The following is a 26,332-nucleotide window of genomic DNA, read 5'->3' as shown; positions in this document are numbered from 1 at the left end:
GTGTTTTTCTTTTGTTGTTGTGGTTGTTATTGTTTTAGTCTGTTTTCAGATGGCACATTTGCTGATGTCAGTTTGCGAGGGGAAAGGGAGATCAGATAAACTATAGATTTGCTATGGGGTTATGCACACAAATCAAACTCAATAAACTTGTCAGATGAACAGTTCACATTAACCAAAATAATAACCTGTCATATGACTTTAAACAGCTTCTCTTTTTCCCCTAATGCAGAAGAACAATGTAGTGTTGTAAGTAGTACAGATGCACATTTTGATTTAAAAAAACAAAAAAACAAAAAAACTAGTTTCTGAAGACTTCCATTATCCTATAGCTCTCCAGATGAGTTCTAGCATTGTTGTGAGCAAGGAAAAATGCTAGGTTTAACAGACTTTAAAAAATAATCCATTGAAGATGATTTTTTGTAATATTGAATAACTGGAAAAATACTGGAAGTAATATTTAGTCCCAGGAGGCAAATATTAATTAATTTAAAAGACACATAAAATTGACAATTATCCTGTTTTTAATATTTGGAAGGTTAAATGAAAATGGTACCCGAGGCAAATAGGGTCAAGACCTCAGCATCCTCTCTGCTAACCACAAGTGGTTGATTTTGTTCAAAGCTGCTCTATCCTCTCACTGGCATGAATATTTTAATCCTTAAAGGTGGCAGCAGCCTATGTTTAAAACTCTTTCATTTTGAAAATGAACGGAGCTCCAAAAACACCTCATGAGTTCAAACAGGGTAATCTGCTTCTCATGTGACCACTTTCCTATATCGTATCAGTTCACTGGTGACATGTTTATTCTCTTCGTGCCCATTTTCCCCACACCTGCACTCCCAGGTACTCTTGCGTTCCTATAGTTGTCTCCTTCTACATGCTCTGTTTTCTCTTGTACCAAAACATTTTATTGCTGAATATTGATATAGCACAAGGTGTTAATGCATAATTAAATTCAAGAGTTATATGTAATATCTCTCTATGGTAGTTCACTGAGACTCTCAATTTAATGTCTTGAACCCCTTCCTTATGCAACTTTAGGTTTTAGAAATATAAATAAATATACAATTAATTGAATTAAAGGGCTCGTGATCTTTAGTTATATAGAAAACGTTACTTGAATATGTAGGACCCAAGGCCAACTAACATCAGTGCCATATGAAAATGCAAATTAAACAAGATTCAAAGGTGGAATGTTGGCTGGTTAAGAAAACACGATATGACAGAAATATGATCGATAGTGTACCTTGAAGGATTAGTTGATTATGACATGGAAAGTGAGAGATGAAGGTAATTCCAGGTAGAGAGAACATGAGCAAAAGACATAGGAGTTTATCAGAGTCCTGTTTGAAGCAGCAAAAGTAATATAATTTTGAAACACGGGGAAACGACATCAAGCAACAAGAGTTAAGTTTTGGAAGGAATGTTAGAACAATAGTACAGTAGAAAAATGGCAGGTCACAGAATTTATTATTATTCACAATTATTTAGATAACTAATAAAATTTGAATGAAGGTTTTAAGAAGAGGGTGAATATGATTCCATATGGACTTTAAGGAGTATAATCTGACATAAAAGATTAGAAGGTGCAGATACAGGACATATGACTCTTATTCTTTTATCCTCATAAAACTGAGTTCTAAGAATCATCCTAACCTAAAAAATAATAAAGATTTTCTAGTCTTAGACTGTGTCATTAAAAATTTGCATAATAGTGTTGACCAAGTATCATGTCAAATTTATCCACTCAGTACAACTAGTAATACTCACTGACAAATTTCTAGAACTTTATCAAGAGACATACTTTTCACACTGCATTCTTATGTGAATAAAACTGAAAACTATTATATGTATATATTATATATATGCATATATTATATTAATCCACACTGATGGTGTAGTGGTATCATGCAAAATTCCCACATATATTGTAATATATATGTACATTATAATATATACATTATATAACTTATATGTATTATGTATATAGATATATATAATATATACAACATAAAATCATACATATTTCATATATTTTTATGGCATCTAATGAATAGTGAAAGATAAATATGCATGGATTATTCATTGGTTATTTAGAAATGTGTTTGTTTCTGCATATTTGTAAATTTCCCAAATTTGTTTCTGTTGATATCTAATTTCATTTTATTGTGGCCAGAGAGCATACTTACATAATTTCAATCCTATTTATATTTATTAAGGTTTATTTTATGATTTAGAATATGATCCATCTGTAAAAAACATTTCATGCATACTTCAGAAAAATGTGTATTGTATTTCTGTTGTTTGGTTGAGTGTTCTACTGATGTCTGTTAGATCTGTTTAAGTTTTTTAGTTTTATCATTTAGTTCAAATATTCTATACCAATGTTCATATTCTGACTACTTCATTATTAAAAGCAAAGTATTGAGGTCTCCAATAATTATTGTTAAATTATTTATTTTTTCTATGTTTGTTCCAGTTTTACTTCTTATATTGTAGGGTTCTGTTGTTAGCCAGATATATCCTTAGAACCTATACTCCTTTTTGATGAAATGACCACTTTTATCATCATAATTCTTCATTGTCTCTAGCTGTATATTTTTGTTTTAAAATATATTTTGTCTATTAGTATAGCCACTCTAGCTTTCTTATGAGTGCAATTTGCATGACATATCTTTTCTCATGCTTTTACTTTCAAACTGTTTGTATATTTGAATCTTAAGTGTGTATCTCTATATTGCATATAATGGGATCATGGTTTTCTTGGTTTGTTTCGATTCAGTCTGAATTCTACTTTTTATTAAATTAATTCATTTTTCTTTAACATTATTATTGTTAGAGCTAGATTTATGTTTTCCATTTCACTTTTGTTTTCTATGTCTATTGTCCCATGTTCCTCTATACCTCCTTTATTATTTCCTTTTGCATTAAAGTATATTTCTACTATAACATTTTAATTACTTAAAAATTTTTACTCACTATATTTTTGAGGTTTTTTTTTTAGTTTTCCTTGAAATTATTATGTTTCCTAACTTTTCAAAATCTGTTACAGATTTATATTGTGCTAATTCCAGGAAGATTTAAAAAATTATTTTATAGAGCTCTATCCTTTCATCTTTTTAATGATATTATTGTTACGCTTATTATCTATGTATATGTTAAAAAGCCATTAATGCATTAATTAATATAATTTTATATCCTCTAAAGAAGGTGAGGGAAGAAAGGAGAGCAAGAATTTATTTATAGAGCTTGTTATATTAACCTTCTTATTTGCCACACCTGGTTATCTTTATTCATTCTGTGGATTTGAGTTACCATCTGGAATAATTTCTTTAATCAAATATGGCTTTACTCATCTTCTTTATCACCCATTTTTTTTATTCTTTTGTTATCAAATATACATTTCTATACTGTTTTAGGCCCAGCAGTATAGTTACATGAATATTGTTTTATAGAATTTCTTAACAGACCAGTGGGAAGGAAACAAGGAGAATAAATATGCATTTATACTGTATTTTATAATTATAATTATATTTGATAATTATAATTTTTTATGTGAATTTAAAATATTGTTTGAGACTACTTCATTTAAGCCCGAAGACCTAACTTTATTATTTTTTCTTAAGGCAAGAAGGCAGGTCTGCTAATAACAAAACCCCTTTATTTCTCTATTTTGTTTATATACAAAAGTCTTTCTCAGTTTAATTTTTGAAATGTAGTTTTCCTGGACATAAAATATTTGGTTGGCACTTTTTTCTTTAACACTTAAATATGTCATCCTACTTCTTCTTGCCTTCATTGGTTTTGATCAGAAGTCAGTTGTTAATATTACTCTACTGGAGGACTTCGTACATATTGAATTACTTGTACTGTGCTGCTTTTAAGATATTTTCTTTGCCTTTTTCTTTGAACCTTTTTATTATAATGTGTCTGGGTATGGATCTTTTGCATTTATTCTGTTTAAAGTTTGTTGAGGTTCTTGTGTGTGTAGATGAAAATTTTTATCAAATTTGAAAAGATTTCATCCATTATTTCTTCAATATTTTTTCTGCTGCTTTCTCTCTCCTCTCTTCCTGATGTTCCATTATCATTTAACAGTGTCATACACTTTACTGAGATTCTTTTATTTCCCTTCGATTTGTTTTCTCTCTTATCTTTATATTGTTTAATTGCTGTCAATCTATCTTCAAGTTTATTGAGTCCTTTTTTTGTTCAAATGTACTCCTGGTACCTTCTAATACATTTTTCATTTACACTACTGTACTTTTAAACTCTTGAATTTACTTTTGGTTATTTTTATAATTTCTACATTTTTATTCAAATTCTTTATTTGATGACATATTGTTATCATACTTTCCCTTATTTCTTTAAACATGTTTTCCTTTATTTTTCTAAATATATTTTTAATGGTTGCTTTGAAGTCTTATCTTGTGACACCATCATCTATCTAGGCCTTCTCACAGGTGGCCTTTTCTACCTGCTCTCGTTCCAGTACACAATTCACACTTTTTGCTTTCTCTAGGACTTGTTATTGTCTTCTTGTTATTTAATTAGTGATTCAGATGGACTATTTTAATAAAGTCCAGTTTTTCCCATGTGTAGAATCTCTAATGTCACCCTGGAATGACAATAGTTTTAGCAAGGCTTTCTTTGACTGTCTCATTGCCCTTTCTTTATTTCAATCTATTGTAAATGTTTATTTTAGTATCATACCTCGCTGTTAGCCTCTACTAACTGTCAATCGTTGCTTTATAGTTTTTGACAATGCCCTGGAACATAAATTGTAGGGTATATTTCAATGTCAGTATTTGAGGTTTTTATACTTCCAGGATGACTCTCAGCTGTTTTTTCCCTTGTTCTCTAAGTTAAATTAGCTGCCCTAAAGTTTGGACCATTGCTCATAGAAATGCTGGCCCTCTCTTAATTGTTTGCCCCCAGAATCTACCTTTTGGGGGAGGAAACTTAGACTTGAAGTTCCCCACACTCTGTCCAAATAAAATCATTTACTTGGGGAGAGCTTTGTGGGTCTCTGTGTAGCCTGCCTTTCTCTTTATGTAAATGTAAACTGATGCTCCCAAAGCAGAGCTTCTATCATGATGAACTGGATATTAGCAACTGAGGGAACTTACTGTGGCCCAAGTGCTACAGACTCTTACTCTTCTTACAGATGTATTTGATTCTCTTGAATAAATAATTAAATATATATATATAAATATATATAAATATATATATAAATATATAAATATATATATATATATATTTGCAGCATTCCCTTCAAAAACTTCCAGATACTTATAATGGGTGAGGCTTTTTAAAGAAATTTTATCATGTTTAGTTTGTTTTGCTTGAAAATGCACCTGCTGAACTTCTCATGATACTATTTCAGAAATTTTCCTTTTTCTAGGGAGTTTTAAAAAATATTTTGATTCTGATTTTATCATTGTCTTCCCATTCTTCATTTTGTTTAGAATGTGAGTGTAGAATAGATATGAAGCAGCCATCTTGTAACCAGTGGGCTAACAGAATGAGAAAAAAAAAAAAAACTAATGAAAGAAATGTGGGTTCTAACATTATTTGGCAGCAGAGTAATACCAGCCACTTCTCATCTTTGGATTTACTGTTATATGAGCAAATAAACCCGTGTGGTTGAGCCACAGGTTGTGGGTTTTCTGTTAAATGAAGACAAATAGTATATTAACTTATACAGATCCATATTTCTTATTTTCTTCAGAATATCAGTTACATACCTTAAAGGCATTCCAAACTTAGCACAAAGAAACCCAAACTCTTCTTCCTTCATTTTTTTTTCTTTTTACTATTGTTTCTCTATAAGCCTCAACAACCACAGTGTCTCCCTAATCCAAAATGAATATATCATCTAATACTCCTCTACCTCCTTCATCTAATGGGTCACTAAATCTTAATTTTACCTCTTAAACAATCCTTCAAGTGTTTCTATTCTCTGCTTTCTTAGCAGCACTATCTCAATGTGAACCTTCATCAAACTTCCCTTGAAACACTGTAGGAATTCTTTGTCATTTCTTCAGTTTTCATACCATGCTACAGATAAAGTAACTGTTTTAAAAGGTACATTTGACATGTCCCTATTAATATGTTTGCAATGACTTCTTTTTCCTATAAGCTGTATCAAGCTCTCATCTTTCTTAGTATAGCAGCAAAGGTCATCATAAACTCAACTATGACAAGCTTTTTTGCCTCATGAGCTACCCCACCCCCACACAAGCTCTGTACTTTGTGATAGTTTCCATATTGCAATTCTTTTCCCTTTCTTAGGCTATAAACCCTCAGAGTCCAGTTCCTCTGTGTGTGTGTATGTGTGTGTGTGTGTGTGTGTGTGTCTGTGTGTGTGTGTATGTGTCTATAATTATCAGTTTTCTGATATAGTGAGTGGCTGAGATGATGCTTAATAAAATTTTTAAGTGAAAAAAAAGAAAAAAGGCATGAAGATAGTATGAGCTTATGATCATAAGTTAAAATATGTGAGAAATAAATTTTGTTGCAAAATTAGCACATATACAATAGGTCCTTGTAAGTACATGGTAGTAGCCAAAGAGACTTTAGCTCTGTTATTGTGTTAGCATCTAATAAAGGTATTTTAAAAGTTTTTGCATGAAAAACAGCCCTTTCCTAACCTGAGCTAGGACAACTCCAAATTTATCCCAAGTTTTACAATGCTAGATCATTGAAATAAATAATGTAGAAACACTAATTCTTCAAACAATTGGATACACATCTCCATGTATTTTTAACCAGCTTTTTTCATATTCTGATATTAAAATCACATACTATTTTCTCTATATATACAAAAAATGCTGTCGAGAAAATATTTTAAAAACATAATGGTGTCTTTAAAAGCTGTCAATGAGTTAGAGAGTAGTTTATCTTTACAAAGGATAATCTCATGAATTTTATATCCAGTGTCAAACATATCAGCTCTAAGTCTCAGAGTTGAGAATAAAAATAAAATTGAGACAAATGCATTTATAATATACTAATTACATACAGTCATAAAATAAGTGCTATAACATGAGTATAAAGCAGTGGGCATAACAGAATAATCAATAACTTTAAGAGGTCATGTGGAATAAGGATAGGAGCAAGGATGCCCCTTGAGTCGATTAATGCTTAAGATAACTCTGAAAGGCAAGAGTTCATTAGAATAGCTCAGAGAGTGAAAGCAACTTGAAGAAAGAAGTCAAGATTTACTCTTCCTGGTGCCTTTAGAAAAACGTAAAGCAATGTATTCAGGACAAAAACAAGGTCAAGGTGATTGAGTACAGGTCTGATATCATAATGAGAATTGAGGCTAGAAAGAGTCAGAGGGAAGACTAAAAATGAAGAGCCTTGAATAGCATGTTAAGCATTTAGGTGGAACTACTAAACTATTTTAAATAGAGTAATGTTATCATTTGCTTTCCGTTTTAGAAAGTTTTCTTGAGCTGCATGGCAAAGAGATACTGGAGGTCAGCAACGCTAAGTAAGCAGAGAAATAGCAAGTAAAAGACTGGTCCTGTTGTATAGGCAGTTGATGAAGGTCTATATCAATTAAGCGGGAACTGGGAGATGATCACATGTAGAAAATTGCTAAAGGGAGTAGCATTGATAGTTCCTAGTCATATATTGGATTTGGCACCTAGAATAAATCCCAGTTTCCTAAATTTGATGCCCAGGAATCTGTCCTATGTGATAAAGAATGACTTGATTTTAGATCTAGACTAGCATGTATAATTTTGTTCATCCTCTCTATTTTAGAAGTGTTAAAGGTACATAGATGTCAAGTGATTTGACCAAGTTTTTGCAGCTGTTTGTCTAGTCCTGGAAGGACTAAAAAATGACTCTCCTAATTACTATTTCAGCAGTCTTTCCAACAGAGAGTACTATATTCAGATATTCAGTGCTCTTTCAATTTTTATGCCAAGCAAGATGACATAATGGAAAATAAAATAGATGATGTTCCAGCTTCCTAATTGTCCCATAATAGGATTTGAGGGCTATGTATCAGACAATGACAGATTTGCCATTTGAGGATGTTATCTAAAATTTATGAGACAATTATTATAATCTAATCATTTTATTTTTAGGAATAAAAATTCAAATTTCATCCTATTTTGTAATGATAAAAAAATTCATGACACTTTCCCTCAGTGATCTATCATTTATCATCAGATGTAAAGAAATAGTGAAGTTTTATGTTTAATAATAAGGCAGCTCTCCTCGTGTAATGTCAGAATAGAAAATTTAAAAATCAAATTGGTTTCAGTTAATTGCCTTGGCAACTTTGCATATATCAAAGTGAGTATGGGTCAAATTTTAAAATAGGAAGAAATGTTCAGTGTAGGTATTTCGGAGAATATCCAGATAGATTTGTGTGTGTATGCATGCGTGTGCTTTTTTCTGCCCCTAGAGAATTTTACAGACCACAGAACTAAAGAAAATTTACGTGTGTCACCAATGTATCAGAACCAGTAACAAATAAGTGTTGCTTACTGGGTTAAGTCTTGTTTACTCTCTGCAGCTACCCAACTTGATAGAGGTTGGAGGTAAGCACCAACTTCCTAACTAAGAAACTGCCTCAACAAGTTTGCTGATGGAGTAGAATGGAACTGGAAGAGGGGACATTTTCTATATTTTCAGATTTAAAAGTTAAACCCATCTTTGTAATAAAAATTCATTAAAAGTGCTCACTGTATTTCATAAACTTTCCACAAATAATTTTTCCTACTTCTCAGACAAAACTGCTTAGTCTTCCTATGCTTACTCTTCCTATGACTGCAAAAGTGATGTGTTCATTCAGCTGAACTTAACCACAGGCCTTGCACTCAGACAATATTTGTCTTTAGAGCTCCTTTTCCATGCTCCAAACAAGTAGCTCCTTTTAAGTCGGTCTCTTTCCAAAAGCTTCTGTCAGCAAACATATCTTCCCGGCTTGAAGTTAGTCTTATTTCTTTTTTAAATTAACCACCACACAGACACCAGCTGACTAGAAAACACTCAAGGTCTGCAGTTACCCTACGAATCTTGATTCCTCTATCTTTTGATTCCTTAACCCATTAAACATTGAATAATCAGACATTAGTTTCAGATGAGACAAAAATTACTTCTAAAGGTAATGAATTCTCTTCATTTTGCTCTTTCATCCCATTTTAATTCCTTTTGGGACTATGCTCCATCTAACTCTAGTATTTCCTAGTGTAAGATTTAGTAGAAAATCACGGTGCATCACAGGCTTCTTGTTAGACCCTGTCAGCCCTAAAATATCACAGAAATGGGTTAGTTTTGTCCTTTGCAGATAGAGTTATTTGACTGAAAATATATTCTTAACTTGGGTAGAGACTATGAGAAAAATAATTAACAAGCCTCAATCCTGTAGGAATACAGATAAATAAGTACCATAATGTGACTCATAATGAAATTTCAAACCTCACAGGAGCCCCTCTGGAGGCAACCTGGCATGCATAGAAATAGATGTTTCTGAAATGCCCTCCTTCCTGCACTGTTAAGATTAACTGGCCTAGAATTAATTCTAAACAATCTTTAGCTCTATCACCATATGAATTATACAAAGCACATTTTATATTTAAATTTAACCCAGTTATACTCACTACCATACTGATGCTAATAAATAGCATTGAAAATCCTTTTACGTGTAGAACCATTAATGAATTAATTATTCCATGAATTCCCTCCACAAATATGTGCCATATGTCTAATATGTGGCAGATATGTGCTCAATAATTTCCAGGAAGTTTTACAGATTAAACAAAAACAAAGCTCAAAAAGTTAAATAACTTGCCCAAGGTAACATAGCCAGTAGTGAAACACATGGTGAAATCATACCAGAGTCCATGTGTTTTTCATTCCATTCCACTGACCTCAAGGAGCTTCTGGTTTGGGGGAGGAAATATACAACCAAATAAATAATTTAAAATACAGCACATGAAGGTGTTTTGGTATAAAGTCCCTTGGAATATCCTCTTTCTCTGAGGCCCTTATAAATCCAAAAATATCACTTAAATGTCTTCAAAAGTAGATGAAGTTTGAGTAGCTCATAAAACTCACTTGTAATGTAGATTGGATGTAGAATTCTTTTCTGATGATTTAAAATATAAATATGCTTTGGCTTTAATTTTGACCTTTAAAAAAATGGCATTTTTACTTGGTGAGTCACAATATGTAAATTTCCTGGCACCCCATTGGCCACTCTTGAAGCACTTTCAATTAAGAGTCAGACTCCATGAGGGGAAAGAAGGATAGTTAAAGACTCTTTCCAGGGGAGCCTAAAAAACCAAGACTTATCCATGGCTATGTTGCTGCTATTGTGCATTGTGAGCAATATGGATAGACATTCCCACATTCATTTTGCCTGATGAAAAGATTCCCCCTGTCTTCAGAAAGGTTGTTATCAGGACACCTTTTCCGCCCCTGCTCAGATGTTCTTGTCCCCCCACTGTGCATGTAGTGGTCTGAAATTGAAATCTTAACTCTCTTCGTTGGCTTGAAAGCTTCTCATTTTCATCCCACTGGCTTGCAGAGGGAAAACAAAAAGGTATTAAGATTTATCTATTTTTATTTTGTTCTATATGTGTTTCTTCATCTGTATAAAGTTTATTCACTGAGAAGAAAAAAATAGCCTGCACAAGTTTTACTTCTAAAAGTAAAAAAGCAAAGATCATTCACCAGACTACCTGACGGCTCTAACTTAGCTAAACATAAAAGGCAAAAAAGCATGGAAAAGAGAGAAATGAGTCATGATTAAGAGTAGGGGAGTCTTGAAGATGTCATAGAGAAGCCGTCATGACATGAAGGACCAAAAGAAAAAAAAACAAAAGAAAATTTCAAGCTAAGAAGGACAGGAAAGGGAATTCTTTGTCCATTAAAAAATATAGGTCTAGGTTATGGGGGTTTTGAGTCCCTGCTGAAAAATGGGAACTCCAGGAAGGAGGAAGTGAGGTAGCTAAAGATTGAGTAGGTTGAGGCCAAATTATATGTACCATTCTAAGGAGACTAAAACTTTACAACAAGGGTAATTTTCATAGATTTCTTTTTCTAATTTTGATCACTCAGGAAGAAAACATGAATGAAGTGTAGTCTCAGCAGTAACGGCAGAGTGTTGCTGGTTTTATGACTAAAAGCATTGATCTTTATTTATTCATTCAAACAAGACTTTGCTTGCCTCCTTCTTAAATATTCGCTTCCTGAAAAAAAAATTCTTTTTAATTATTTACAAGTTAGATAGTTTATCCCAAAGGTATTTTGGTACATAACTTCACACTGTCACATTTTTTTCCCATGCAACTTACTCATAAAATTAGAGGCATACTGCAAAAAGAGCAAAGCACCCCAAACAGAAAACAGGAAATTCTTCTTAAGCCAATGTATCATTAACTCATGAAATTCACCACTGCCAGAGAACACTGAAGTGGCTTAGAATATTTTTAAATGAGGTCATAAATTCATATAAAGTAAATTAGATTTTAAACTTATAACTTTATAACAACTCAAAAAAAGCATAAATCCTTAGGCAGCAATATCCAAGTTGATCAGCAAATATATCAGGCACTAAATTGCCTTCTGAAATTATACTATAATTTAATAGCTTTTGCATAAAAATGAGAAAAAAACATCTTTGAAAGTTGCTTATTTATGATTCCTGATTACCTTCCTATTACTTTGTTAAAATAACTGGCATTTATGCAGTAGTGTTTATAGTCTTTCATGTGATTTGTTTATAATATTATAAGATGTAACCTTAATAATAAAACTGATTTTTACAATAGCACTGATAAATTATCATCATTTCTATTTTACAAATGATGAAACAAAGACTAAACATGTTAATGATTTACTAGATGTATATGTTAACATAAGTGAAAATTTGGGAAACAATCTTAAAATCTAACTTTTTGTTAAAAGAAATTGCAAATAATTTTATGAATGTACAACCTAGATAAAGTTCACATATTGTTAGCTAATTCTGTAAATCTAGAAGATTATGTATGGGAAGCAAATTTTTAAAATTATATACGAACTGTTGCCTTAACTAATATCAATAGATAAAATTCGAACTTGAAAAACAGATTCAGAATACAGATGACAGGTTAAGGATTTATATCTATAATAGAAATGAGAACTAAAAAGGAAAAGTTTATACCTACATTAATTACACCCATTACAGTAGCAACATTAAAAAACAAGAGCAATAACATCTACTGCTGGCTGGGATGTGAAGATGTTTCGGGATGTGATATGTTTAAGCCTCTATCAGAGTTCATTAAAATAATTAATACATATGCTTTTAACCCAGTGCTTGTGCCCCTTTTTATTATGGACTCCAAAATTATTACAGGTCCATCCCATAATAATAAAACCACAGTATATAAAAATATGTATACAAAGATGCTTATTATAATATTGTTTATGAGGAGAAGGAGAAAGGGGAGAAATGAGTGCCAATGAGTGGGGAATCATTGACTAAATAATGGAACAGGCCTAGAATAGACTATTATGCAGCCATTAAAATATACTAGTTAGATCTATATACATCAGATGACTCAATGTTTCTACATAGTCTTGTTGAGTAAGAAAACCAAGATGCAGAAAAGTATGACTAAATGTTCTATTTAAAATAATAAGGAAGAAAACTGTATTTGTATATATATATATAAGTATGTTTATATATCTGTATATATATCAAAATAGAGGAACATATGAACACATACTAATAAAGATTACAATGTGGGTTGTGAGGAGGAAGAGTTATTTGAACAGAAAAAGCAGATATTCAAGGAAGTGTTCAAGTAAGACAGGAAAATGTAAAACGATCTACTAAAAAAAGAGCGTTTATATGTAAAAGTATAAACAAAAATTAATTTTAATAATCATTGCTACTTTTGATACTGTTTTTAACAATAATTTAGCATGTAATATTCAACATTTAACATAATGAGCAAATTTAATATAACTCAGAATGAAGCTTTAATGCCAATACATGGCTGGACTTCATAATAGGAACAATGTAAGTATAGGAAAAAGAGGTGAAAATATAATTTAAAATTTTTATAATACTTCAGTCATTTGACATCAGTTTTGTCATTTTATTATTTTAATCAAATATTAGAACATCATATAATTTTATTCATCACAAAATTAACGCCCCTTCTATATATGTGTATATATATCTATATATGTACTACAAGTAATTATTTCCTTTGTTTTGTTTTTATGCAACTTTGCTGTCTTCACATTTGTTTTAAGGAGATAGTCTAGTTTGCATATTACAAGTTGAGATTTAAATCCTTTTACAATTCTCTCCAGCCAAATGGATATTTTTCTTATCTTTGCCTCATGGATTTGAAGAGAACATTTCTTCTTCAAACCTTTAGCACATACTTTAATTTTACACATATTTCCTTATGGCAGGACCTTTTGGACAGATCCCTAGGTTTTAAATTATTTTTTTCATCTATTTTACTAATTTTCATCCCCACTTTCTGACTCCTACATACATATCCTAAAGATGTCTTCCATCTTTTAATCTTCAATAAAATTTTCCTATTTACAATATTCAAATAGGGTAGCTTATCTGATTTAGTCAGTGTTTTTCATTTTATTTTGTGTTTTGTTTTTTTGTTGTTTTTGTTTGTTTTGTTTCATTTTTTAATTTCATGCAATCTGATATATTTCCTCAAGGGACTTTTAAGACTTTGAGAGATGAAAATGTTTAGTGTGGTTTGATTTTGGGAGAGGGAAAGTGTGTTAAGGCTTTTGCCATATGTTCTGACTTGAAAGGCTACAGTACTATTACTTTTACGCCTTTAAACTTTAGTGAAATAATAAAAGTGATCCATAAGAATTTAGAAGAAGTATATACAAAAAGCCCTTATTAAAGAAATGAGTAATGACTCAGGAATCTACATATGACTAAGAACAACTATATGTCCTCTGAAATAAATTAAAATGGATTAGAATGTATCTCCAGAATAATAAATAATATCACTCTTACTCACATTTTTTTTATATATTTACCTGGGTTAAAGAAAACTGAGATGGAATTATAACAACAGAAATAAATTTCATTCATCCACAGCCCATTGTATTAGCAACTCAGGTTATCAATGATTAAGATGTTATGAGTTTTAATTTTCTTCTTACTTTCTTTTTAGAGAATGACTATTACGGATAATATGTAAATAAGAAAAGAAGAAAATAACAGCTGTGTTCTCCAAATGTATATGTTGAAACCTATTCTCCAGTGTGATTGTATTAGGAGGTGGAGGTCTTTTGGTCATGATTGGATCATGAGGGTAGAGCCTTATAAAAGAGACTTCTCTCACCCCTTCTGCCATGTGTGGACACAGAGAGAAGACAGCTATCTACGAACCTGGAACAGACTCTCACCAGACAGTAAATCTGCCAGCACATTGATCTTGGATTTATCAGCCTGCTGAACTATGAGAAATGAATTTCTGTTGTTTATAAGCTACCTAGTCTATGCTGGCCAAACTGATTAAGTCTACAGCAGCCCAGACTAACTAAGATACCACCCCTCTTACTTCTTGGAATTAATAAAGGCAATGCTATGTCAAATTGGGCCATGTTTTCTTCTCTATTATTCAATCTGCATATTTATTTACTTATTCTACACAACCTAGTTAAAAAGCAGACTTCTTACAAATGAAATCTGCAAAGTTTGCCCAGAATATACACTAAAGTCTTTGTTGCTATATTTTTACAAGGTAGAAAACAATTTTGATGGGAACAATGAAGGTATAATGAAAGGAACAAATGTTCTAGCAATGGAAATAATATTTTCTTCATTTGATTCTCAAACTAAAAAAAATATATTGATTAAATTGCAGTCATGAATTTAAAAAAATATATTGTTTTGATTAAAGGGAATGAAGTCACCACACTGAAGAACTTCTACATAATAAATTAGTATAGGTCTCCAGGTAAAAGACTTAGAAGTCTCTAGATATATGGTTAAATTGAACAGCACTCCGTTAATTTGTTTATTACACTAATATGTTTGCATGAGTCTTAATATAGGGAAACAAAAGTGACCAAGAGGTCCATTACACTTTTCAAGTCAATGATTAATGTTTAGAATAGAAAGAATAATTTATATAATAATTGCTTTCCATTTCTGTTTCTTCTCTTTACAAAATATTTAGATATATTTTGTCTTGTTTTACACCATACAGTGAATCTATGAAAACCATGGAAGAATAGAAAAAACTGTCACCTTAATTTCTACAGAATAGTGACATATAACAGACACTTAAGATCCATGAATCTTAAAATGTCTGGGCCGAAAACCTATTAAATGGTTTTCTTATAAAATAGTAAAATAACTGTTTCTGCAAATGTGTGCAAGTGTAGGGGCATGAATATAGGTGGGAGACGCATGGTAATATTGAGATTTAACTGCTTCCTAGTGTGCTGGTTGGACCAGTGGATGCAGATGTTAAAAACTGAACTCATCATGTGCACTTTAATAGGTATTAAGTGGGTGACAAATCCTCTGGCGCTTTTACCATGTGAGGTTTTGGGCTGTTATCAGGTTATCACTGAGTTTGTCGTGATTGTTATCACTCATATGAGAAATATGTAAGTCCATGTCACAGACTGAAAATTAGAAACAAAGACTAAGTAATGCTAGTGCGTCTGAATGATGTCATCCTGTTTCTCAATCGTCTCTTTCATCTCTAGCCAGACACCCTTCTCGATGAAGTCATTAGCATTTTACCTACAACAAACAAACGATATTTGGTTTTCAGAGGTTTAAAAAAATCATGTTGCATGATTAAAGCTAATTTCTCCAAATATATGATTTGTTAGAAATAATTATGTTTCTTTTCATAGGAACAACCAACTTTTAAGAAGAAAAAGCATGACAGAGTATCATTTAATCAATCTTAAAAGCCGTAGTCATTGTAGCTTTTAAAAAAATGAAAACTCTTCCTGATTCATTTGCTAAAATGTCTTTTTTCTTCCTACGCTTATCCTTAACCTATTCCTTTATTTTCTGTAATATACTTTAGAAAATACAGAATTGTTATGATAACACAGACATACTTTTAAACAACATTAAAGGGAATTTTAGAAAAATCCCATAATTTCACAACAGAGACATTAATTGTATGAAAGAAAAACCACCCCACATAATGTCAAATGGTTTACTTAGCTCAGATCCTTTCACTGTGAAACAACAACAACAAAAACTTTCCTGAAGCATAGTAAAATCCCAAAGACGTGACTAAGCGATTTCCTAAAAATAGAAGTGGCTCCAATTAAATTATCAGTGAGGCAATAAGTCAGAACATTCTTAGAGTTCACGAACATCATATGATATATGTGTACAAAGATTTTAAAAATAGAAATTTGGTTCAAGAGAGACAAGCTGTTTCCAGAGCTTTTGTTTATGAGAATAGTGTTGAGGGAGAATAATCTCCTTAGTCTTCCCCACTACAAATTTTGCGCCTTGAACATGCAACCGTGTGTGTGTGTGCTTATCTTGTAGGTTTTACTTCAGTTTGCACAGATCGGAGATGAAGAGTTACTGAGAAATTTAACAGAGATATTTCCTTTTATGAGAGCCACAAAATTACATTAACAAGCAATGGCCATCTTTTTTATACAGTTGACTGCAACAGAATCCTTTGCAAATGACTGAAACAGCTATTGCTCTTATGATAAAGCATCTGAAAGCATTTCTATCTTTGAGCCTTACTGTAACATCTGCACCATTGCAGCACACTAACTATTAGGCAAGTTACCATGTATTGGTGGACTTCATTTTATGTGTAGAAATGAGATTAATTCATTTTAAGAGTGATAAAATATAATTCAGGTAGGATTTTTGGTCATTAGCTATTATATGTCCCTTAAAAAGAGAAAATAAGATTCTTCTGAATAATGGTAGCAAATATTACATAATTCATAGACAAATCCATTAAATTAAAAAAATCAGTTGATGATTTTCACTGTTGTTCAGTTTTCCTTGCGTGTTTATTTTCATAATTAATTTGATTTACTCAAGTGCATGTTCAGTGTGACTTGAGAATTAGAGCCACACATTTTTGTTTCTGACAGTGTTAAGTCCTGGAAATTACATTAGTGTAACTATATCAAACACTACTCATGAAGCAACATCTTGGGAAGATTTTGTTTTCTGGGAGGAACAGAATGTTAAGAATACTGCAACTTTTCCTGTGAATTTAGAGAAAATGAAAATATGTTTCAGACTTACAACAAAACCATTAATATAGCATTTTGAAAACCAAACATATGCTCAACAAACTTTGCATGTCACATACTAGAGACGACTATCTTAGAGATTCTCTCTGAGATGAGTCTAAGTAAGGGTCAGTACTATTAAAGTTGCATTTATTTCCAACACTTTCTATGAGCATTTATCAGCAAAGGAACATATTAAGCTATCATAATTTATTTGTAAAACCCCTATAATACAATTTTTTCAGAGACTAAATTTCTAAATGAGAAATAGTTCTGAAAGACTGGATTTCAATTTAACTATATTAGAAAATATCTCCTCAGCTTTTACTCTTCTTGATTATAATACATGCTACTTCCAAAGAAAAGCGTTTATAACTCTTTCTCTAGAAAATTGTATGAAGTTCTAAAAAGCCATATGTAGCTTCAACACATTGAAGTTAACATCTTAAATAGGAAGCAGATCAAAGATTTGCTTTCATTTGTTTTTAGCCATTAGAAACTAGTTAAGGTACTCAGGGCCCCTGCATATTCTCCTTTTAAATATGAGGATACCTCTATGGAATTATTATTAAGCCAAGGGTATTTTTACTTTTTATACCTTGATTTATTCTTCTCTTTGCAGCATTCTTCCTCGTGACTTTGGACCATATTTTGCTGGGGTTAATAGAACTACTAAATTAAATTTATTTCTTTGGTATTATACAAATTCCATCATTTGAGATTTGAGATATTGAAAGCTTTAAAAAGACAATAAATATTTTATTGCTTTATACCTCAATGTATTAAAAAATCTCACTGAAAATTATTTAGAAACTGATTTTGCTAACTCATAAGTTAAACATTGAAATAGAGCAAGCTCTTTTTAAATGCTGGTAGTAATAAAGAATTTGACTGGCCTTTGGCTCTGGTTCTTAGGAGAGGGACTTTCAAAACTCATGGCATTTATAAGTGATAGGAGTATTTTTTTTAAAATTCATGAATCCTTTAGATCAAATTCGAGTTTTTGTTAATGAGGTGACAGAAGGTGGGTCTCTGGATAGATTCCGATGGGGCTGGTCACCAGAAAGACCAACCATATGACTGGTTGGGATTTTGAGCTAGCTCAACCTATAGGTAGGAGAGATAATTTGGAAATTTAGCTCTATCACAAAATTAATGATTTAATCAATCATGCCTACATAATTAAATGCCAGTTACAACTCTGACACTCAGAGGAGCTTCCTGGTTGATGAGAATATTTATGTAATATGCCCTGACTCTACAGGGAAGGGTATGGAAGCTCCGTGTTCAGGACCTTCTTGTATCTTGGTTTACCTCTCTTTTTATTCAGTTGTTCCTAATTTGTATCCTTTGTAGAAATGTAATCATGAGTATAATGTCTTCCAGAGATCTGAGCAAATTTTCAAACATGAGGAATCTTGGGAATTCTCAGAATTTGTAGCTAGTTGGTCAGAAGTATGAGTGGATGCCTCATTTGCATCTGGCATCTAAAGTGAGGGCAATCTTGTTGGGTACCATGTTCATTAACTTGTGGTGCTTGTACTACCTCTCAATAGTTAGTGCTAGAATTGGATTGTATGTAGTACACTAGCTGGCGTCAAAATAGGTATAATATACAGGGACAAACAAATAAACTATAAACTTTTGGTGAGGCAAACTTTATTTTTATTTTATAGAAACATTTTAATTACATTGAAATAAGAAATTTTAGTGGAAGATAAGAAAGAATAACTGAAGAAGTGTTTTAAAGTGCTAAGGAGGCATTTTCCAGACAGTACTCAAATGAGAACCATGAAAAAAAAATTTTACCTTTCTCTTTCAGTGATGCAAAAGACATTCAGAAACAGTCTTTTCATCAAATGATGATGGTACAATTGGAAACTCATATGCACATAAATGGATCATCACCATTCCTCATACCACATGCAAAAATTAACGCAAAATTGATCTTGGACCTAAATGTAGAATTTTAAAGTATAAAACTTAGAAAGGAAAACAAAGGAGAAACTTTTGTAACCATGATTTAGGAAATACTGAGATATAATCCTAAAATATGGCATATATAAAAACAAAAAATTAGTTGATCTTTGTAAAAACTAAGAACTCCTGCCCTTTGGATTATACTGGTAAGAGAATTAGCAGACAAGCCACCGTCGGGGAGAATATTAGCAAATGAGACTGGTAATTGTTCAATATTTAGAATATATATATATATAAACACTCTCAAAATGCAATGATAGGAAACAAACTGTCCCATTTAAAAATGAGTAGAATTAAACTTCACCAAAGAAGATAGATATCTAAAATGGCAAATATACACATGGAAAGTATGCAATGTCTTTATTTCCTTAGACTAATTCAAATTAAAATCATCATAAGATACCATCACACAATTGTTAGAATGCCTAAAATCAAAGTAACTGTCAATAATAAGGATAAAGAATGACCAAAACCTCAGACTTTGGTGATGGAAATGCAAAATGATAGTCACTTAGGAAAATATTTCAGCTATTTCTTATCAAATTAAACATATGTTTACCATGTAATTCAACAATCTGATTCTTAGGCATTATCCAAGTGAAATGAAACCTCATAAGCACTAAAAAACCTACGTGCAAATGTTTCTAATGGCTTTATTTGTAATCACAAAAAGGTGAAAACAACTCAAGTATTCTTCAGCTGGTAAATGAATAAATTGTGGTATATCCAGACAATGGACTACTACTTGGCAACTGTAAAGAATAAGGGAGCGATTCATACACCACCACCTAGGATGAATCTCAAATGTATCACTCTAAGTAAAAGAAGCCAGTCTCAGAAAGATACATATTCTATGATTCCTTTTATTTTATTTTATTATTTTCTTTAAAATTAAGACTATTTTTAGAGCAATTTGAGTTCATATCAAGATAGAGAGGAAGCTATAGTAATTTTCCTTATCTCCCTGCCCCCGTACATGTGTGGCCTACCTCACCAGCACATTTCTACTAGGGTGATACATTTGTTGCAAATAATGAACCGCCTTGACACATCATAATCGCTCAAAGTCCATAGTTTAGATAAATGTTCACAGGTGGTATTGTACATTCTATGGGTTTTGAGAAATCTATAATTACATATATCCATCATTATGGTATCATACAGAGTATTTTCACTGCCCTAAAAATCCTCTGTTCTCTGCCTATTCATCTCTCCCTCTCCTACAATTTCTTTTATATGACATTCTGTAAAAGGCAAAAGAACACTTATACATATTACCTGTATTTCAGAGACATGATTTAATAAGGTGAAACCAAAATAATAATGAAAGCAAATAATAATAATGATAATAATAACGCTATATTTGTGTAATGTATGATTTTAAAAGTCATTTGTTTTTATCTCATTTTCTCCTCATGTCTATGAGAATTTGCGTGTATAGCTAAATCATTTGTGCTTTATCAAAATTATACTATCAGTCAACAGGTTGCCCCTACTGCTTCATTTCCATCGTATATCTCTGCAATCAATCAGCCAGTAGAATCTCACATAATCAACAATAATTTGCAGTAATAACAATAAGGATGAAACTAATTGATAATATGTCTTATTTTATCACTGCACAACAACTAAGGGAAAAGTGCCCAAACTTTAAGAACAAAGCTATCTTTGCACTTGACTAAAACATAGAATCACACACACAAACACCCAGCTTAGTAATGCTGTCCTAAACAGTATTAAAACTTGGGAAATAATGCCATGACGAAAGCGAGGTGGAAAATAAAGAACCATATGTTTTTTAAAGTCTATACATATGAGCTAACCTCTAACTAACCTATTCCCTGAAGCCATATGCATTGTAATATATTTTCACAATGTCAGCTTTTCAATATCATATGGGTTATGAGAATTTATGTCTTCAGCAACCCAAACATTTGAGAACATACTAAAGGAAATAATTTAAGGAGAGAATAAAGAAAGGTCTTTATCATTTATAGTCCTGTTTTCAGCTATGTTCAGCTACTTTGGTTGCAAGATGTTAACCTTGCCACTGATTTTGGGGTTTTTTTTGTCTATATAGTTGTCACCAAAAAAAAATTAAGATTAATATATATGCATATGTCTTTCCTTTCTTCAAATAAATTTCATGAATGATCTCTAGCAAAAGCTAGAAAATTGCATGAATATGTACTATACATAAATGACATTGGTATACTGGTAATTTATGTTGCATGGCTTTACACCTGTTTTTTCCATGGACATCTATAGGATTTCCAAAATGATGTTAAGGATAATAGGAAGCAAACACTTTCTAACAATGCAATTAAATCACTAAGCATGATGACACCATTTGACAACACAGCATTGTTATGAGGTAACTATTTCAACATCCGCAGCTCTGAAGGTAATAGTGACTCCAGCAAGAACATCCTCCTAATATGCTGCACGAGAGAGGCACTAATTAATCATTAAGTGGCCTTACATCAGACAGGCTGCCGCTTCTGTTTCAAATCAACTGGAGTGGTGCAGAGCAGCATTAGCAGCAGCAACAGCTGCAAACATTGAACATGACGGAGAAGGTATGGATTACTGAAATTCCAAGAGGACGGCAGTTTGGAGCTGATACTTGAACTGTTTAATAAATAAGCACCCAACCTCACTCTGCTGATTGATGGGCTGTAAAGGCCACTTGCCAAAAAGTAGCTTCCAATTTGCACTAATTGGAGCTAAATTTTCCTTGGTCATGGAGGTGTGTTTTTGAAACTCTTCCTTGCAACATTATGGAATCTGATAGGCTAAGATGAGTACTTTCTAACAAACTCATCTTTACAAAAAAGGACATGATTCAGTATTAGAGAGGTTACCACTAATCATGCTGCAAAATGTCTGACCTCAGAAGTATTTAACTAAGTCATACAGACTATTATGATGATGATGTACTCCCTTAAATATATTGTCACTGACTCATTTTATGTGCCCATTATAAGAGATTTGAAAAACATAGAAGAGATCACAGATGAAAATAAGAATTTTCAATAGCCATGAGCTAAAGAAATCCAGTATTAAATCTTTACACACATATATATATACACATATATATGATGTTTTTTTTCATCTTATAGGAATATTTAAATTTTACTAAGTGCTATAGGATGCCAGACACTTTCTATGCACTTCACATGTGTTATCTTACTTAGTTCTTACAACAACCCTATAAGACCAGTATTGTTAAACTAGGGCATAGAGGTGTTTGATAATTTTCCCATGGCCGTATGATTAGCACATGGCAGAACTTATATTTAAAACCCCATAGGAATATCTTGCTACAGAACCTTGTATATATCCATGAGTAGCTGATATAACTACCCTGAGCAAGGCCAAGGCCAACATGGCATGAAATCTAGCATTTCCCAGAATTATTCTATCCAAGTATTCCCAGGACTGTTGTAACTGCTTAAAATGGCTCATTTAATCAGTCTTCCTAGATGCGTGCTGCTTCTACTTGCTGGGTAAGAGCAAGAACGCGGCTCTGTTTATTTGTCATTGCTGACTGCTGGGCTGATAGCTCTATACTTCTGGTTTCTTTCAGTAATACCTTTGGTTACCCTGTAAGTAGATCCACAGTCTTGCTGTTGGAAATTCTGAGATCAGCCATAACACTTTAGTTGCTAGAAGAATTGCGGTGGAGCCTGAGGAAATCAGAGTTACCTTCCAGTTCTTTATAAAACCCATTTCCATGATGCTGCACATCATGTAGTTAGTTGTCTCTTGGGAAATGAAAGAAAATAATCATTTCTTCAGGTGATAGCCACTCATTTGTATTCCTTGCAAAATTTGTCATGGTCCCCAATATTGTACTTCTTGGTGATATGTTAAAGATTTGACAGAAACAGTTGAAAGCAGAATTGGTAAATGACAGCCTGTTTGCCAACTAGCCTCAGGCTTACTTTTATATGGTTCACTATCTAAAAATAGTTTTTACAAAGGTTAAAAAATAAAAAAGCAAACAAAGAAAAATATGTGACAGAGACACCATAGAACATTAAACCCTTGACAGATCCTTGTACAGAAAACGTTTGCAAACGCCTGGTCTACAGGACTTGCAGTATGGAAGGGATTTATCATCAGTCACAAACTGTGCCACAGCCAGGTCTCATCCACAGTTGTTTCACTTCTAGTATTGCTGCTCTGTCACTAGTCCCATCTTCCCTTCATTTAAGATGAGATTGCACTTGGAGAACATCACTGTCTTTTTCAGAAGTTCCTCAGTCTGGGTTGACTGAGTCAGTCAGACATATAGTAACAGCTTTGAACATCAAAAAGGAAGAGTTCAGGACCCCCTGGAAAGGATCCTTGGGCCTTAAGAAAATAGTGATATGAATGAATACATGGAGGCACTAATGTTATTAAACAGTTTTACTCATCCGATAGGACCTAAATCTGGTATGATTTGGTCTATAAAGTCTTTCAGGGTAGCTTTCAAGAACAGTGTGAGCATTCCTTAGCAGTGTTCTATGTGGCCTCCATATTGTGCAAACAATTCATTTTTTTTCCATGTTTGTTTATATTCTTCTTATAGCATATAAAACTATAGGTGGTCTTTTTCTGAGGCCATTATAGATATCACTGTATAGGTAGTAGACTTCATGAGAGCAAAAATATTTAGGAATTAAATCTGATAAAGATCCTGTATTCAGAATATAGAAAGAACTCACAAAACTAAACAATAAAAAATAAAAATAAGCTGAAAATTTGATCAGATGTTTCACCAGAAAGACATATAGATGTCAAGTAAGTATATCAAAAGGAGTTTAATATTGTTTGTTATTAACAAAATGAAAAATGAAACCACAATGTAATACCACTAAACCCAATTAGAATAGCTAAAATTAAAAAGACTGAGAATACGTGACAGTAGAAGTATATAGTCACTTTGAAAAAGTGTATAGTCACTTACTTAAAAGGTTAAACATACATCAACGATGGGTCTTAGCCATTCCATTTCTGAGTATTTACACAAGAGAAATGAAAGCATTCCTGTATCCTCAGCTGCTCCTTCTCAACACACTCATGAAGCAAGAAGGAAGACCCTACCCCCTTCCCAGTGTAGCTGGAACTGACTGTTCTAATTTGAAGTATTAGTCTTGATTAGCTAGTCTATCAACAGAGGAATATTAAAATCATTTTAGTATATTTTTAAAGTCATTTTCTATTGAACCATAACATGTATAGATATAAGTGCATAAATTATATGTAGCCTGAGCAATTCTCACAAAGTGAATAGAACCACATTACCAAATCAGGAAATAAAAATGTTTCCTGCACCTAAGAAATTCTCCTCATGTTCTCTGTGTCCCTGCCCACCAAGGTAACAACTATCCTAAATTTAAATTATTATAGATTAGTTTTTGAAATTTTTAGCTCAGGACAAAATATGATTAAGAGAAAGCCTGACACATTCAAGGTAACTCTATATCAAGAGAGACAGTTACAAAGGAGAAAGGCAAAAGAATAGAATTGATCTGAGAATTATGGCTGGGAAAACACTGTAATGTTGTTATTAGCACTTGGAATGGACTGGGATCATAAAAATAAGAAACCTATTATATATTTGAAAGAATTGACCTGCCAAACAAAACACAAGTCTGGACTAAAAACTCCTGTAACTGCTCAAACTTAACCTTCACACAATAGGTAGTGAGTTGAAAAGCTGCTCAGCTCCCACGTAGCTCATTGCCTCCACTGCTCACTTTAGAGGAGATCAAGGAAGCAAAACACTATCCTTGTCACAGAAACAGAGACAATTAAGAAGAGTGGATATTTCCCACCCGAAGAGTAAGAAGTCTTCCCAATATCTATCCAATGAGATTTCAGAAGTATTATGCACCAGTGACTACTTTGTGGTACTCATTCTGAGTTTACCTATGTTTATTTTGTACCTTATCCTTGTATTATGATTCTGTAGTATCCACTATACTATACTGGGATTAATCTCCAGGCCTAGAGACACCACTTCCAAACGTGATGTATAGAACAATACACAACATTCAGTGATCCTGGACTTTAAAATACAAACGGAGTATAAAATGTGTCTCTCATGGCACCTAGAATTTTATTTGAGTTTTTAAAATATTTCCAAGAAAGCATTTTTCTAAGATGTTTGTAACCCAATCCTCATACAGGCTGTAGGGTGCCTGAGATAAGATTTAGGTGGAGTAGATTTATCATAGATTTTTTTTTAGATAGAAAAACCCTTATTCATAAAGTTTATGCATCCTGAGAAATTGGTCAATGTAACATGATATGAAACAGGGAGAGATAAAATATACTCATCTCCAGTCAGCCAGAACTTCCTCTTTTAAGGGTCTGCAGGGACCAGCTCTTCAAATTACAGGAAATGTTCTGAGATCACCTGGTTTTTCTTCTGTATTGTATGATATAATACTTAAAGTTGGGGGGGGGGAGTCCTTCCAAAAATTGATCATTGCTTTTGCTAGTTCTAATGGTTTGCAAGGTTGAAAATATTGTAAAAGATCAGAGTTAGGAGATTTTCTTTCAAATATCTATTTTTCTTCTTCACTCATATTCTCATTTATTGTCATTACCTTACTAGAATGTAAGCTCAATCATGCTCACACTGAGAGATAACATGGTATAGTAAAGGGCGTAGTCTACCAGCTCTATTAGGGTTTGAATCCAGGATTCGTACTTCTATTGCTCTGGGAGAAAATATGTAACCACTTTGCTGCCTTTGTTCCATCATCTGTAAAATAAGTAATTTTAATACCTACTTCATAGGATTGTGTTGAGAATGGCATAAGTTAACACAATTAAGGCATTTAGGTCAATGTCAGGCATGCATTAAATGTTCCATAAATGTAGCTGACTCCATCTGAGCTTGGATCTTGTCTATACTGTTCACTAACATATCCCCAGTGACTTACACATGGTCTTGTGAGTGGCTCCAGAAAACAGTGTAGGGACAAAAAAGAATATACATGTACTTATAACTATAAGAGTAACTTTGTCTACAAATCTGAAAACGACTTCAAATATATGTGGATTCCTGAAAAACATAAATTTATTCATGGAG

Source organism: Rousettus aegyptiacus, unplaced genomic scaffold (assembly GCF_014176215.1).
Source record: "Rousettus aegyptiacus isolate mRouAeg1 unplaced genomic scaffold, mRouAeg1.p scaffold_m13_p_1, whole genome shotgun sequence".
Taxonomy (NCBI): domain Eukaryota; kingdom Metazoa; phylum Chordata; class Mammalia; order Chiroptera; family Pteropodidae; genus Rousettus; species Rousettus aegyptiacus.
Note: the sequence above shows the minus strand (reverse complement) of the source record.